Source organism: Zalophus californianus, chromosome 9, assembly GCF_009762305.2.
Source record: "Zalophus californianus isolate mZalCal1 chromosome 9, mZalCal1.pri.v2, whole genome shotgun sequence".
Taxonomy (NCBI): Eukaryota; Metazoa; Chordata; class Mammalia; order Carnivora; family Otariidae; genus Zalophus; species Zalophus californianus.
In genome coordinates this window covers 28,526,635-28,543,022 of record NC_045603.1, presented here as the reverse complement: position 1 = coordinate 28,543,022, position 16,388 = coordinate 28,526,635, and the positions used below count along the sequence as shown (strand labels likewise).

Sequence of the window (16,388 nt, the reverse complement as noted above, 5' to 3'; positions counted from 1 at the left end):
GCCGGGCTTCTACCCATAATGCATACTAACTCTCACTATGTTATTCTTTAAGAAAAAGTAAACATTATGATATGACTTAACACTAGATAAATCCATCCATCCATTTGTCCACCTATTTAGTCATCTAGATAGTTATCACATATTTATTGAGCACTGATTATGGCAACAGATTCCATACTTACTGCTAGGAATACAAGAGTGAACAAGACAGATATAATCCTCACCTTCAGGGATTTTATGATCTAGGAAGGAAATTTATGGATATACAAGGGTACTGAGGAAGCTAGGAACATGACAACCATTCCAAGCATCCATGGTAAGCTATTTATTATGATAACATATTTTGATGTCCAAGAAACTTCTTCAAATTTACAGCTATCCTACAAATATTTGTGTTTTTTTACATGAGTAGCTATACTAAGAACACATTTTCCATAATATTAATTGCCTTTTTGATACTTAGAGATTAAGGATTAAATTTCACAAAGAACCAAACAAATACTAATTAGGAAATAAAACATAAATAATAATTAGGAAAACCCATATATCATTTGCTTTCTGGTCAAAAAACTCCTAACTGAAAACAACAGACTTCTGAGAAATTGCATTTTCAAGCCCTGAGTAATCTATTTTCAGAGCATTTTCACTCATGGAAAATTAGCTGCCTTTCTTTGGTAACCTCTGAGAATGGACATTATAAATATAGTAGAAGGACACTTAGGATTCTAATGAAAAGAAAATAAATAACTCCCCTTCAGCTAAGGGCACCAGTAAGTAAACAGTTCACGTAAAACTGTGTGCAGTTATAGCTCTTCTGGTATTTTGGAACTCTTCTAAATGTTTATGCTCTTGCGAGGGTCAAGAGTTGAACAGAGATTCCATATGCTGTTTGCATACATAATCATATAGAGGCAGTGTGATTTCTAATACTGTCCTACGATTTGGTGAAATGTAGAGGCTAACCATCTGTCATCAATAATGCTGTCGAGAAGATTTGGAAAGTGTTTGATTGGGTTTTGGCAGTGAATTATCTGCTAAAATATTGTTGGAGGCAAAACTGGGAAGTTCTGATGTATTTTAAGGAGACACAAATGTCTCCGCACATGGGCGCCCTGATACTGGGATGGCAAAGTGTCTTATTTAGTAGAGGCACAGATTTCAGTGCAAGTCAATAAAGAAAAGAAGTAGTGCTGTGTTTGTATATTTAAGCATATACGCTAGGCTCCACAATAGAGCACTTTTCAGTACTCAGAAAAGATGGCATTGGGAAGCAGCATCTGTTGAACACATTAAGGGAAACTTCTTTTGCACTAAAGGAGAAACTGGATTATGAGAGATTTGAGGGAAGGCCTGGCAGAAAATTCGGCATGAAAAACACAAAAGTCAGCTTCTGCTCATCAGACAACGGGGAATAGGTTTGATAAAATCATGCCATTTCAGACTCCCAGGTGTTACTATTACACCCGAAGAGAGAAAAGATGGGATGAGGTCAGGGTGGGGACAGAAAACAGGAACACGAAGGAAGAAGAGTCCCCTTAAAGACAAGACGTGGGTCGTTTACAAGAAGGGCTTGATGGAAGTCTCAGGGAACGTTTCTCATTCCAGGCTCTGGAAAGCAGCCAAACTAAACTGACCCATGGATATCACCAACTACTGCGGGATCTAGTGGGCTCGACTTTCAAAGGGTTTCTGGGTTTGCTTCTCAAGTCCTTTGGAAGCTGTGAAAATCACCAGATGTATCTACATTAGTCAGCAAGACTAATAAATACCTAAGCACAAAGTCTTGAAACCAAACTGATTTTCATATACAGAAATATGGACAGGGAGGACCAAAGTTAACCCGTGGTTACCATATTTGATCAAGGGAGTGTGATTCTAAGCAGTTTTTATTAAAACATTAAGGAAGATTTTTAGTGGAAAAGGTAAGGTACAAGAGAGAAAAAATTATGCCACCTGAGGATTTCCCTCCATTGATCAGACTTTTGTAAGAGATGATATATAGACTTTAAAAATAAATAAATAAATAAGCCAGATTGATGGAAAGAATTCTAGCATTAAATAAAACAAAAAACTTTTTTCTAATTTTTTAAAAAACTTTTGATTAACTCTCTGTGGAATGTAGGCAATTTTTTTCTTTCTTTTTTATTTCTATAAAATAGGGATAAATCCGATTACCTGGACTCTGAGAAGTTAAAAAGAAGCAAATATTTAATGCAAGGTCAAATCAAGGTAAAACTTTATTTGAATTTTCTTAAATAGCATATGTTTTATATCTAAATATATATGCATATATGTACATATATAGGTAATGATTACCTCTTAAATGAGGCATCTTCCTTCCTGGAAATTTACAAGAAAGAGATAAACACTCATCACTCTGTTTGTACTTAATGGAGCCTGATTGGAAGACAGATAATGATTTAAATGACTTCAGGAATATAGGCCTTTTAGTTTATCCTGCTTTATTCTCAGTGTACCATTTATACTTATATGTCTTTTAGATAGTTATTAATATATGTCTGTGAAGTATGTATATGTTTCTTGATCCACTTGTAAATCAGAAATTCTTTTGCCACTGATAAAAAGAATAAAAACTGTTTCATCTACATCTTTCAAGTGCATTTGATTGCCAAATTATTAGTAATGATCTAAAGAGGGAACTGCATGAGAAAAGATGGAGAGTGTCTCCATAATCAATCTTTCACGTACGCAAAGGGGAAAAAAAATGAATGTTTTCTTTCAACATTAGTATAAGCCTTAGGGACATGATGCTTTATCAAGAAAGGGCAAGAGGAATTCAGTGAAAAACAGAAAGTAATGAGGAAAAAGCAATGTCTTATGGGATTCCTATGTGAAACACACACACACTCCCCTCTTTCTGATTGACTCCCCTAGCTGATTAACACGATTCTAAAACACCTTCTTAAATAATAAGCAGGAGTGTGCTAAGACATAAAGATTAATTTTAGTTTTGTTTTAGATTAAGGGTTAAAACATACACACATATTCACAAAATAAATCCATTAATTCCCCCTAAATCATGTGGTGCAATTCTAGACTGAACAAAATATACTTTGAGATTTATTTTTCTTTTGAACCACTGTTTTCTTTTACAAGTAAGGAAAACCCAAAGTTGGCTATAATTATGTACGTATTTGCATATGTTATAGCTAAAAACAAAACTCAAGCAACCCCTCAGCAGAAAAAAAAATAGCTTGCAAACTCAAAAACAACATTTTTATTCCCTTAAGTAATTACTTAATTAATGCCTTCTATCTTGATTATAGCTTTAATAAATGAAAATATCTTGCATTTTTACCAGTATATTTGAACTTTCCACATTTCTTATATCCTAGCATCAAAGTAGACAGTATTGTTTAAACAACAAGCAGCCAAAAAATATCACCTGGGAATATACATATAATGTCACTACATCAAGCAACATAAGCTAACAAAAAATTTTAATAATTGAATTTTATAGTAATTAATACATTATTATGTATCAATTTGCAGACTATAGGAGCTACAGACAAATATAATCCCTCTCTTCTTCATAGTAAACTGATAAGGGGAAGTAAGTGAACTGAAGCAATTAGGCAAACAGAGAGCGTCTTCATAAATACGACAGGTAAGATTCATTGAGTATTTACTATTTGCCAGGCAGTTTTAAGCACTTTACATGTTTTCATTATAAGTCATTAATCCTCACAACAGCAATCATCTAAGGTAGGTAGAAGTCACAGAAAACCAAGAGCCTAAGTAACTTAACACCTGGTCACCTGGCGGCTAGAACCAGAATTCAAATTCTAGGATTGCTGGGCTATGCCACAAATATACCTTCACAAACATTCCCAAATCTAAGCCTATGGATTGTATTTATTACCTGTTTTGTGTTATTGTGTGTTAGAAACCTTGTGTGGAGACTGAATCAATGAAATCTTTCAGGTGAAAAGAGATATACATTAACTGTCATATTCATCAGGGTTCTACTGAGAAACAGAACTAATAGGATATGCATAGAGAGAAAGAGATTTATTTTAAGGAATTGCTCACTTGATTGTGGAAGCTGCCAAGTCCACAAATCTTCAGATTAGGCCAACAGACTGAGGATCCAGAGAAGAACTCTCATTCATGTGCAAAGGTTGCCTCCTGGCAGAATTTCCTCTTCTTCAAGGAGGTCAGTCTTTTTCCTATTAGGGTCTTCAACTGATTGGATGAGGCCCACCTACATTATGAAGTATAATCTGCTTTAGTCAAAGTCTATTGATCTAAATGTTAATCTGACAGAAAAAAAATACCTTCACAGAGACATCTAGAATAGTGTTTGACCAAATATCTGGATATTATGGCCTGGCCACATTAATACATAAAATTAACGATTACAACTGTACACATGTATTCATTTGCATACTATGTTATGGCTGAAAACAAATCAGCAAACTTCTTAACTGATAAAGAGTTAGCCAACTTTCAAATAACACTTAGTGAGTATATCAGGACTCTCTGCTGCCTTGCAGGACTAGAAAGAAGGTCCCATGTTTCAAGGGTCTTATAATCTGGGTGTGTCAAGGAGAGAGAAACAGACAAGTATGCATACAACCAACTATGTTACACTATACTGAGTTTTAATGAAGACGTTGGGACAGAGTTCCACAGGAAGATGGGAAAAACAGTACGGTCCTTCATGGCCAGCCCAGAGCTGAGAAGAATCTCAAAGAGGAGGAGACACTTAAACCCCACTAAGAAAGAAGAGGATTCCACCAGGAAGAAAAAGCTGTAGAATAAAGATATGAAGACACAAACATAAATGGAGTTTAAGGATTTGTAGGAAATCTAGTGAGAATGGAGCACAGAATTCATGATGAACAGAGATTGGAACAATATTATAAGTTGTAGCATAAAGTTTATGATTTACACTAAAGCTATTGGGAAATTGCTGGAGCTTCCAGCTGAGGGAATGACATGATCACAGATAGGTTTCAGAAAGATTCTGTTAATGACAAAAGAAGAAACAAAGTTGAAAGACAATAATGGAAGCACGAAAATCATTTAGAAGAGATGGATGAACTCTTGAACCAAGATAGCAAAGCAAGATGAGGGAGCACATTGGGAAAAAAGACTCAAAAATGATTTTTGGAATTAAAACAGACATACATTTAATGATATGTAATTTATAAGAAAATAGATTCTTTTACACAACAAACATATATTGAAAATCTACCATGTGTTTGGCTCTCTGACACAAACGGACTATAAAGATAAATAAGAGAATACAAACAATTCTAATGTGTGACAAATATAATAATAGAAGAAAAGCAAGACATGAACATGACAAAGAAGAGTCATGAGAACCACACAGAGGTGATGCCTGGGCTGGATTGTGATAAATAACTAACAGTGTGAGAAAGACAATACTGGCAAGGGAATTCCAAGCAGAGAGGTAGGATTCCGAAAGGTACTTAGGTGTAGACAAAACCTCTGTTCAGGGGTCAGAGGTAGTCAAGATTATAAAGCGTGCAGGAGGAGAATAAGGAAAGGATGTTAGGCTAGGTTGGGAAAAGGCTTGTTTGCATTTTATTGAAAGACAGTGATCAGAGACAGAGTATGATCTAAGTTTTGACAGAAGCACAGAGGATGGACTGATGGAGAAAACTGGTAGAGAAGTATATTAGTTTCCCAAACTGCCGTAATGAAGTGCCACAAACTTTGTGACTTAAAGTCACAGAAATGTACTCAAGGTGTGAACAGAGCCATGCTCCTTCTGACGGCTTTAGAAGAGGATCTTGCTTGCTTCTTCCAGCTTCTGGTGGCCCCTGGTTTCCCTTAGTTTGTGACAATATCACTCTGATCTCTGCCTCATCTTCACATGGCCTCTTCCCTGTTATGTGCCCATGTGCATCTTTTTCTGTCTCTTTTTCTATTTCTTGCAGGACACTGTCACCCTAATCCAGTATGACCTTACCTGGATCCCACTCTAAGTGCATTTGCGAAGATTCTATTTCCAAATAAAGGCATATTCTGAGGTTCCAGGTAGGTACGCATTTTTGTGAAACACTATTCCACCTATGAGAGGCCGTCACAATAGCACAGGCAGGGGAGTGTGAGGACCTGAGATAAAGCAGGGCAGAGGAGATAAAGAGGTAGGTAGGAAGGAGGTCACAGTGACAGGAAGTCATGGCTGAAGTGGCGGAAGAGGTGCAGTTATGGACTGACGACAATTCCAATGTTTCTGGCTGGGGAAACCAGGTGGATTTGGGTATCACTGGTTGGGATACGCCTAAGAACAGATTTGAGAGATGGGTGCTAAGGTGTGGAGGATGTAGAAACGTTCAGTTTTACATAATATAAAGTGCTTTGAGTAAGGATATCCTCAAGGGAAAAGAAAATGATTTAGAATGACTTAGATGGCCGGGTAGGTGGTAATGCCATTAACTGTGATTGAAAGTACAATGGAATAAAGTTGGTTTTTTTTGGTTTTGTTTTGTTTTGGTTTGGTTTTTACGAAAATAGGGTTGGTTTTGAAAATCTTACATTTGAAGGGTGTATACTGTATGCAAGAGAAGAAGTAGAGCATGGAGTAGGAAATATACCTTTGGCGCTCTGGAAAAGAACTGACAATGTTTAGCAGCTTATCAGCAGAAGGCATACATGTCATAGGAAACGAAGATATCTGGAAAAGAACAATAAGAATAGTGTCAGTGAAGTTAAGAAAGGTGTATCAATAAGGGAAGGTCCATAGCATTAAAAGCTTCAACAAGGAGAAGAACTTGGGATGATCTCATCACATATTATTAGTGACCATCCTTGCACCTGGGACAAAGTGCCTGGTCTGTATGTAGCGCTGGTGTTCGTGTGGTACTGGTGCTGTGTACTGCAGTAAGATGAAGGGGAAGAGACACTTAGGAAGTGGACACAAACAACACAGTTAGATGGGAAATCAAGTCGTTAGACAATCTGTACAGATCCCAAATAAAAATCTGCTGAAGTATATGTGCAATGAAAAGATCAGAAATACACACATCAACTGCAAAAATAAGTAGTAACATATTTGTCCCTTTTTTTTACTAGTACCAATTATTATAAATGTTTCACATGCACTTACATTAACCTGTTTAATTTCACAGCAATTTGTTGAGGGGCTGCTATTATATATTTTGCACAAGGGGAAACAAAGGCACAGAGCTGTGATGTTACTTGACCCTAGTCACACACCTGGTACATGATAGAGTCAGGATTCAAACCTTGAGTCTAACTCTGGAGGCTGCTCCTTTAAGCAAGTGGTATACTGCTTGTCCATTATCTCAGTATTTGCCTCTAAGTGGTGGGATTATGAGTGGTGTTTATCTCTCTTCTTATAAGTCTTAAATGTTTTCCCCCAATTTTCTATACTCATTTTATAATTTTAAAAGATCTAAGTAATATATTTTTAAAGAAAGTACGGTTGGTGAGTGTACATCTTTCATAGATAAGGAGAGAGGATTGTAGTAATTTGATGAGTGAGTAACATTCAAGAAAAACTATCTGAGTTCTGTCACTTTCTTTTAGGAGAATTTACATATATTTGAAGGCTAAGGATATAGACTCAGTGGAGAAAGAGAAATCAATGATAAAAGAAAAAAAGAGGGAACAGGGTGTAAAAGGGAGCAGTGGATGGGTTATAATAGTTGAGTAATAGCACCCCTGCAGGACAAATGTGGAAGAATGTTCTAGGCTGAGTGGCGAAGTTCAGACACACTGAGGTGTAAAACAGGCAGCTTTGTCCATGGGTCACAAGGAGTCTGGAGCATAAGTGTGAGGGAGGACATTTAAAACATGAGTAATAGCCTTGCAAAGGAATAAGGATAGTATCAAAAGAAAGGAACTGAGTGCAGTTAGTCTAAGATAAATTTTGAAGAAATCTCTGATTCTGCATGGCTATTTTTTTCAGTGGATAAAATAAATTATAAGACCTTCTGATAAAATTGAGGGGGGTTGGTTTGGTTGAAGGCAAATGAGTGTAAGATTTAGAAAACCTCCAGGTGGAATGAGGAAGTGTGACATGCCTGGGGATGAATGAATGTGAATGTCTGAGTGAAAAGAGGGTCCATTCTTCCCACTGTGACAGTGATTTCTTCACTCCCAGGCAAGCTCCCTCAAAGTAGGCATTCTGTCTTTTTCACCTCTGTGGTCCAATGCTTAAAACATAATCTAGAACAAGGTAGTTGCTATTAGTTATAAAAGCTTGGGGTGGAATTCCTCTCACCATTGCCAGCTGATGGATAAAATGGAGCACAGAAGTGGCAGTGACTGAATTCACTGGTTCCTGCTCCTACCTGCTAAAGAGAGCTTCTCAGTCGCTAAATTTTTATGTTATGGGAGTCATCAAGCACTCCCAAGAAATGGCATGATGCTTACAAAAGATGCAAATCAAACTTGTGAGGCAGAATGAGCCCTGTCACTGTTCTAGGGCAGAAGGCTGAGCTAGCATTTTTTGGTCCTCTGACAACCAAACATGTCTGTTAAGTCTACTAAACAGGATGACTGGCCTAATTTGATTTTCCACTTCTTTTCCACTGTATGTAACATAATCAGTTTCAAAGAAACTTGTCCACCTCTATCTGATTCCACTACCACCAGCATATCTAGAAATTGTTGAGAGGGCCAAAATAATGTTTTGATGGCAAGGCTGATTTGACATGAAGTCAAAACAGATGACTTAAAATATTTCTATTGTTTTATCCACACAATGTCAAACAACCAATTCAACTCGCTATGGTAGGAATTGTGTCAGGGCTGGAGGGTAGAAGAAGAACCCATCAAACACTTCGATTTTTCTTTTCTTTAACTAAGTAGATGAAATTAATGATCAAATCACTATAGGGTGTCCTGGAAGATGAAGCTAAGTGAGGAAATGGAATTCTATGACCCCTGGACCATGTACCTTAGTTTCTTTAAAAGGCAATTGAGAGGTTAAAAACTATTTAAACTTTGTAGGACAGTTTTCTCAGGAATGTGGAATGCTAACTGTAGATTAAGGTTCTTCTTTTATTAGCAGATGTCCATAAAAGCCTCCTGCTAATGAAGATTTATTAAATTTGACTTATTTGAATTTGTAGCCAGGGCCCTGATCCCAAATTATAAAGCCTTCAAGGAAAGCACTGGAAAAGATATTCTAACTAAATATACCACTACAAAAACTCATCACATCACACCTCCAGGAATGCATGCTTCTGGCGCTCATGAGGTCCCAGAGATAACAGGAGCTACTTGAACACGCCCTATCTCTGTATCAGTCATACATGATTCAGTCTCCAAAAAAAACAATTTAACTTTGAAAAGATACAATTTCCCTTAGAAAGAAAGATAAATGTTTTCCATAACAAGGTACAGAGACCTTGGACACGGATTTATGCCTTTTTCCTCAAAAAATTTATAGGGGTGAATGGGACTAAGGATGGAGGGTTTTATTTTGGAAATGTACCCAATTCCCATGCGTCACATCTGTTTCCTTCCCAGTCTGAATTTTTGTGACCAGTCATAAAGGGTACAGTCAATCTTTCCTAAATAACTAATGCTAGGAACATTTATTATACCTAGCTCCTTATATTATGAAAATGACAAGTACATAAAATTTTCTATGCAACAGCTTCTGTGACTTACTTAGCAAGCATCCTGAGCTAAGTTGGAGCTGAATGAGTTCTGCTACTGGGTTATACACATCAAAATTTAATTAAGCTTCTGACCTAATATCCCCCTTGTTTCATCGATGAGGGAAGTCATGGGTGGACCACGTCATTCTCCGAAGGACTGTGCGATTGTGAAATCTGAGCAGTCTATATATGTTTTTTGCCTGAGGGTTCTTTTCAAATCTCATTAGATTATTATGAGTGTTACAGCTGTGCTAATCTTTTTCTAAGAAATGAACTTTTAAAATTGAACATTTTTAAAGTGACTTCTAGAGTTACCATGGCAGCTTCATTATAATGCACAGAGATGAACATTATCACAGCTATGCCTGATCTATCCAGGGTTGTCAGGAAATGAGAATTCCACATAAAGTGCATTCTCCAGTAGGGCTAATAAAACTTGCCAGATCAAGTGCCTAGACTTTCAGTTTAACAATTTTAAATGAAAAGCTTTCATCATATGCTGCACACATCTCTGTTTCCTTCAATGTATTCTTGATGACTCAGGGTCTCTGTTATCAATAGTTTATTGTACTTAGAGAACTACACACAGTGCTGTTTTTGGTTTTGTTTTGTGGTATTTTTTTTTTGTTGTTGTTGTTCTTCTTCTTCTTTTTCATCTCAGTTTGCTAGCTGCTTATGATGACCAGGGACACTCAGAGTCATTTCAGACCCTGAGAGAGGAAGTTTTGTGTCCCTCACCTCCCAGCAAGAATAGATTTATATAGATATGTTACCTAAACAAGCCAGGTCCTTTGCTGGGACTTGGCAGCCAGGAATGGCAGCTTTGTACTGACATGCAATGTAGTTGGTTCTCGAGCCCTCTTTCTAGAAGTGGGATTGGTATTTTTTACTGGTTTCCTGGCTCGCAGAGTCCAAAAGAGTCACTCCTTACCCAGCCCTTAGACTTAACCACATTCTGATGGGCTATGGTTTAACTTCCCTGCACCAAGTACCTTAAAGAGTCCCTTACATAGACGTTTTTAGAGTTCTGACAAGAGGCTAGGGTTCCATTCACCATGGAACTTAGGGACACAAGTCCTGCTTAACCTCTCTAGAACTCTGTTTCTCATTTCTAAAATAATGTTATTCTGATGCAATGCAATTATATATTGGAAATACAAAGAGCAATCCTCAATCAATGGAAACAACTATATGTGTGGAACACGACAGCAGTTATAGATAGAAAACACGGGTAAAAAGTATTATTGTAAAGACTACTTTAGGACCTTCAAGTTTTATTGGGTTTAAGTACTGAGCTGCCATGAAGTGATTATTTAGCTGTGTGTGTGGCAACCTTTTGTGTTTGTTGGTACCGTGTGAAGTCTGTGGTAAGAAATTAGTGTAGCCCATCCTATAAGTAAACTTGTAATGAAATTAGAGATTACAGGTGTCTAACACTAAGAACAAATCATGACGGTGGCTTAGTAAAAAACTGTGACTTTGGCTTCGGAGGGAACTAAGTTTAATTCTTGCCTGAATCACTAACACAGTTCTCTAACCCTGGGGCGTGATTCATCATCTCAGACCCTGTGTTATCTTGTCTTTAACATAAGGAAAATAATACCTCCTTCCAAGATCAGAAAAAAAAAAATTGTACATAGTAAGCACATAATAAAGTTATTGCCGTGTATTTAATTTCTAGATGTAACTATATTTAAAATAAGAATGCCATTTTTGTGCATTCAGATGCAACTGAAAAATAAATTCTGGGTTCACTCCTGGCTGAATTTTTGGCCCACCAGAAAGAATGATATATAAAATTACAGAGTGGAGTTTTCCTCTATTGTGAAGGCCGTGGCTTGCTGATTATATTACAAGTTAGGAGAACACTTTCTTCCCCTATTCTTTCTTAAGTGCAGAATAGTAAATATATAGAAGAGATTGACATTTATCCACTGGCCAAAATAATTGGTCCTCCCTCTACTTTCTCCTGCCTTTCTCATTTCCTTCAAATTTTGCTCAAATGGTACTTTTACAACTGATACTCCTATTTAAAATTGCAAATCTCGACCCACTCTTCTTGGTACTTTTCACTTCTAATCCACTACACAGTCTAATTTTTTTTTTCTTGGTATTTATTGCCTCTGCTTCCCCACAAGAATGTAAACTCCACAAAGGCAGACGTGTTTTTCTTGTTTTTTGTTTTTTGCTTTTTGTTTTTCCCAGTGATGTATGTCAAATACCTAAAGCAGTATCTGGCATTTAATAGTACTTATTGAAAGTATGAATTAAAGTTTTAGTATTTCTTTCCAGAGACCGTATTTAGAAAGAAAAAAAGAAAACAAAAAAATAGTATACTTATTTTGGTACTAAATTTATAAAAGTTACTAAAGACTAATTTTAATCGATAATAAATTAAATTAGCAATATAAATAGATTAAGCTAAAAGGAAGTGATCCTGTTTTTATTATTTTGAGTCCTTAACTTTTTTTTTTGCAAATAAAGCTTCTGGTTTTAGTTTATTCATACTCTTGTCTTCATTTGGTCATTCTGCAGTAACGTTTTCTGCACATGGATCTTAACATAGCTACGAAGAACCTGGGTGTGTATTTGAATTTCCTTCTCTGATTAGATTTCCTCGAGTACACGTTCTTCCATACCTGACCTGCTCAGATATTTAATGTGGAGTGCTGTAATCTCTAGGGCTATAAATACAGTGGTCACCCCCTTATCCTTGGGGGGACACTTTCTAAGACAATGCGTGCCTGAGACCTTAGATAGTATTATCTCTCTCAAAATACCTTTTTGTACTGTACTCATCTGAAATGGGGTACATGACACAGGCCTTGTGATGTAGCCTTAGGTCTGATGCTGCTGCGTCAGGAGGATCATCTGCTTCTGGACACAGTTACCAGTGGTAACTGAATCCACAGAAAGCAAAACCGGAGGAGGTAAGGTCAAAATGCTGTACCTGTGGTAGCTGGCGCTAGTCACACAATGGTGTGTTTTAAGGGATAAATGTTCTTCATCTCTAGGTAGCTTTACAACAGTGGCCCAGATTAGTGTTTCTTAACCTTTAATGTATATGCAAATTACCTGGGGATCTTGTAAAAATGCATATCAAGAATAGGTAGAGGTAGATCTAGGATAGGGCTCTAGGTTCTGCATTTTTTTTTTTAATTTTATTTACTTATTTGAGAGAGAGAGCACATGCATGCGGGGGAGGGGCAGTGGGAGGGGGACAAGCCGACTCTGTGCTGAGCACAGAGCCACAGACATGGGGCTCCAAGTGGGGCTCCATCCCATCACCCATTAAATCATGACCTGAGCTGAAATCAGGAGTCAGATGTTCAACCAACTGACCCACCCAGACATCCCTCTAGATTGTGCATTTCTAGTCAGCTTGAAGGTGATGCTGATGCTAGAAAGCACCCTTTGTGTAACAAGGGTCTAGATTAAAATTTTGTATTGGCATTAACCTCTTTCCTCCTAAACTGAACTTCGATTAGATTTCTTAAAGGTCAGTGAAGAGAGAATTTACACTTTTTTTCTTTCATAGTTTAAAACTCAAGTCTGGTAACATTTTTATTCAGCGATATTAATTATGGATCTCAAGTTTGCATATAGTAGCATTTACTATAAGATGGGAGAGTGTTAGTTTTTAGGAATGCTCTAAAGACAGGTGTAGATTTTATTCTCTAATGAGGTTCAAATTTAGGACTACAATGAGCCTCACTAAAAAAGTGAAGCAGGAAATGGCAGATTTGTTTTGATGGAGACCAAGAATTTTGAGTGTGTGTTGCCTTTACACTGTCTTTGAAACTCTGTGCTATGAAAACACAGGAGCCAGGAAATGAGCCCAGCCAAGTGATTCCACTTTCTAAAGATGTCAAAGTCAGTTCTCTGCAATATCCAAATGTTCCTCTTTCAGAAGTAAAATGAGAAAAGACCTCTTTATCATTTGTAGCTGAGTAAACCAAGAGTACTTTTTTCTCATGTAAATCAGTCACAGTCCCTTAAATAAAAAACATCCTTCCTCTTGAGGGCAGCTGAAACCTACATCTCTTCCCCTAGCTTACACTTTGTTTTCTCTGAAAATGGACAGGAGGATTAATTAAGTTTGTTGTTGTTATTGTTGTTCCTTTACGAGAAAGGAACGAGTGTAGAGAACTAAAGAATTGGGGTGTGTCTGTGAAGGAGAGTTGGTGTCCTGGGTACTTTAGAGTTTCTTCTTTTGATTTCAGCTCAGAATTATAAAACTGTGATTGCTTTCACCCAACTGGCCCGTACTGGGCAGGTATGAGTTGCTCCCTGGGAAGTCGGGTTCTGCGTGTCTGCTGACCAAGCATTCCCCTCACTATTAGTAACTGTCTTCTTTTATGACTCAGTGTGACTCTCATGTTTGGGCTAGGCAAAATTAAAGTTCTTACTTAATTCAACCTGATGCAATCTACCTGGAAACAGACTGTGTTCCCCTTTTTCTTAAACATTTCTGTAGCATCACTGTGACTGGAGCAGATAAGGAACTTATAGCAGGAAATGAAATCATGGCTTAACCTAGGCTTAATGTGACATAGGGTAGGAGATCTTATAGTCACACTGCTGCACTGATGCTGAAGCATTTCCTTTGAAATTGGGTAAACTGAGCTTAAATTCTGCATGAGACAAATGAGATGTAATATCCCAAGATCTTCTAAGTCTCTTTTCAGAGAACATCAGTTTTCTGCAGGAAAGCTGGCCGACCATATTGCAACGAAAAGCTTAGATCATTTATGACAAAATCAACCTCGGTTTTTAATGTAACACTCTAAAAGAGAGGTTCTTAACATAGGAGTTATGCCTAGACACTTTGGAAATTATATGAGATATCTGTATCATTTACTCAGAAAGGATAGATTGGTTTTCATCAGATTGTCAAATGGTTCTGTAACTCTCCCAAAAAAGTAGAGAACCATTATACTTATGTCTATGAAAATTGATAATGTTCACGTCTTTGAGCTAAACATTTCATTTCCAGAGTTGCATTCTACATAAATATCCATCCTAGTGAACAAATATGATGCACAATTTTTTTTCTGGTTTGTAACAGTGAAAGAATAGGAAGAACCTAAATACCCATCAATAGAAAATATTTTAAATGATTATAGCACATTTGCACTATGGAATACTATACTACCATTAAAAAGAATAAGGCTTATGTGAAAAACTCTCTAAGATGTATTGTTGATTTAAGAGTCTTTCAAAAAAAAAAAAGGAAAAAGAAGAAAAGTCTTTCATTCATTAGATGATCAACTAAGGATCTATGGTATACAAAAATACTGTGTTTGGTACGAGGGATAAAACTGAGGAACTACTGACCCTCCTCTATTTTCATGTTACTTGAGGTCTAGACCAGATCAATATGTATTCATAATATGTGGATAAAAATAAGTGCTTGTTCTTGCTTATTGGGGTATATTTGCATATATATATCTAAAGTTTGGAGGATATAAGTCAAGAAACAAAACTTTAATATCTGGAATTTGGAAAGGAAGAAGTGAGAAGAGATGGTCAATTTTTCCTTTTATTTTGTTTGAATTTTATTTAAAAGCATATATTACTTTTGTAATACTTAATATTTTTAACTATTTACTCAAACTCTGGAGTGAAAACATACTACTTTTAAGCTAAATGTGTAACTAGTTGTTATAGTCTGCATATAGTAACAAAACAACTGTAGGCTTCAGTTGCTTAAAAAATCAATTTTTGACTGATCTTAAACATCCAGTTCACCTATTCTTTTGTATTTAAGACCATTTTTAAAACTGTCCACTGGCTTTCTATTCTATTCCCATGTAACAGTGATTACACATGAACCTTCTCCCTCTCCCTCTTCTTTGAGTGTATCACAGACAAATAAAATAGTTTCCCAATCCACAGTGTTATCTGACATACAAAATACTGCTATCAGTTCTGGAAGAATTAGTAGTCATTTGAGTTAAATATGCAAGTGTTTTTGTGCAGTATGTAAGCATCAACCATATGCTCTTGGAGACTTTTCTACTATGTGCTCAGTTCACTAAGTACACTTTGTAACTCTAAAACTCTGGCCTTAGTACTCGAGTACCAGTTGAGTACAGTATTGAGTACTATATCATGCTTTACTAATGTAAGTCTTTGTGGGGATGTCTGCAGAGATATTGTGCCTATTATGTGATCTTGTCATTCACTGATTTCCATAAAAGCAATGTCTATGTATTGCTTGAGCTGTACTGGAGGCTGTGAGAGGGGGCTGGAGTAGAACAGTCCATGGATGGTATTTGAGCATTACCTAAAAAGTCATTTAAAAAACCCATGAAAATATGGCTCTTGTATGTTACTCCCTGAGAGAGTGATCCCTAATTTTCATCACTATTCAGTTCTCTTCTCCCAGGGCACCTTGCAGTTTGGTAGGGCTATATGCTAGTTCTGGCAAATGCACTGAGCATAAACTAACGTGTGTTAATTCTAAGGCAAAACCCTCCTGAGGTGTATTAGGCCCTATGCTGGGTACCAAGGATACAAAGGTGAACAGCTCGAAGCTGAAGGAGCACTCGCATTAGAACTACCTGAAATACTACGAAAAATAAAAAAATTCCTGGAACCTAATTCAGACTTACTAGAATAGAACAGGCTTGGCAAATAAGTCTTGGACACCTTCATATTTGGGACTATTATAATGGTAAATAGGGCACATAGATTATTCTTATTTATGCCTCTGGATTTAAAGACAGGGTGCTGTACCTGCCCTATGAGAATTAT

General features: G+C 36.8%; 1 long non-coding RNA gene across 1 annotated transcript in view; it reads right to left on the bottom strand.

Annotated features, from left to right (window-relative positions):
- LOC113922548 overlaps positions 1 to 16,388 on the bottom strand; it is a 218,291-nt gene that overhangs the window by 90,007 nt on the left and 111,896 nt on the right. The window contains exon 3 of the long non-coding RNA XR_003519982.2: positions 4,054 to 4,225. This is a non-coding gene — a long non-coding RNA (uncharacterized LOC113922548). The remainder of the gene's footprint in view (positions 1 to 4,053; positions 4,226 to 16,388) is intronic.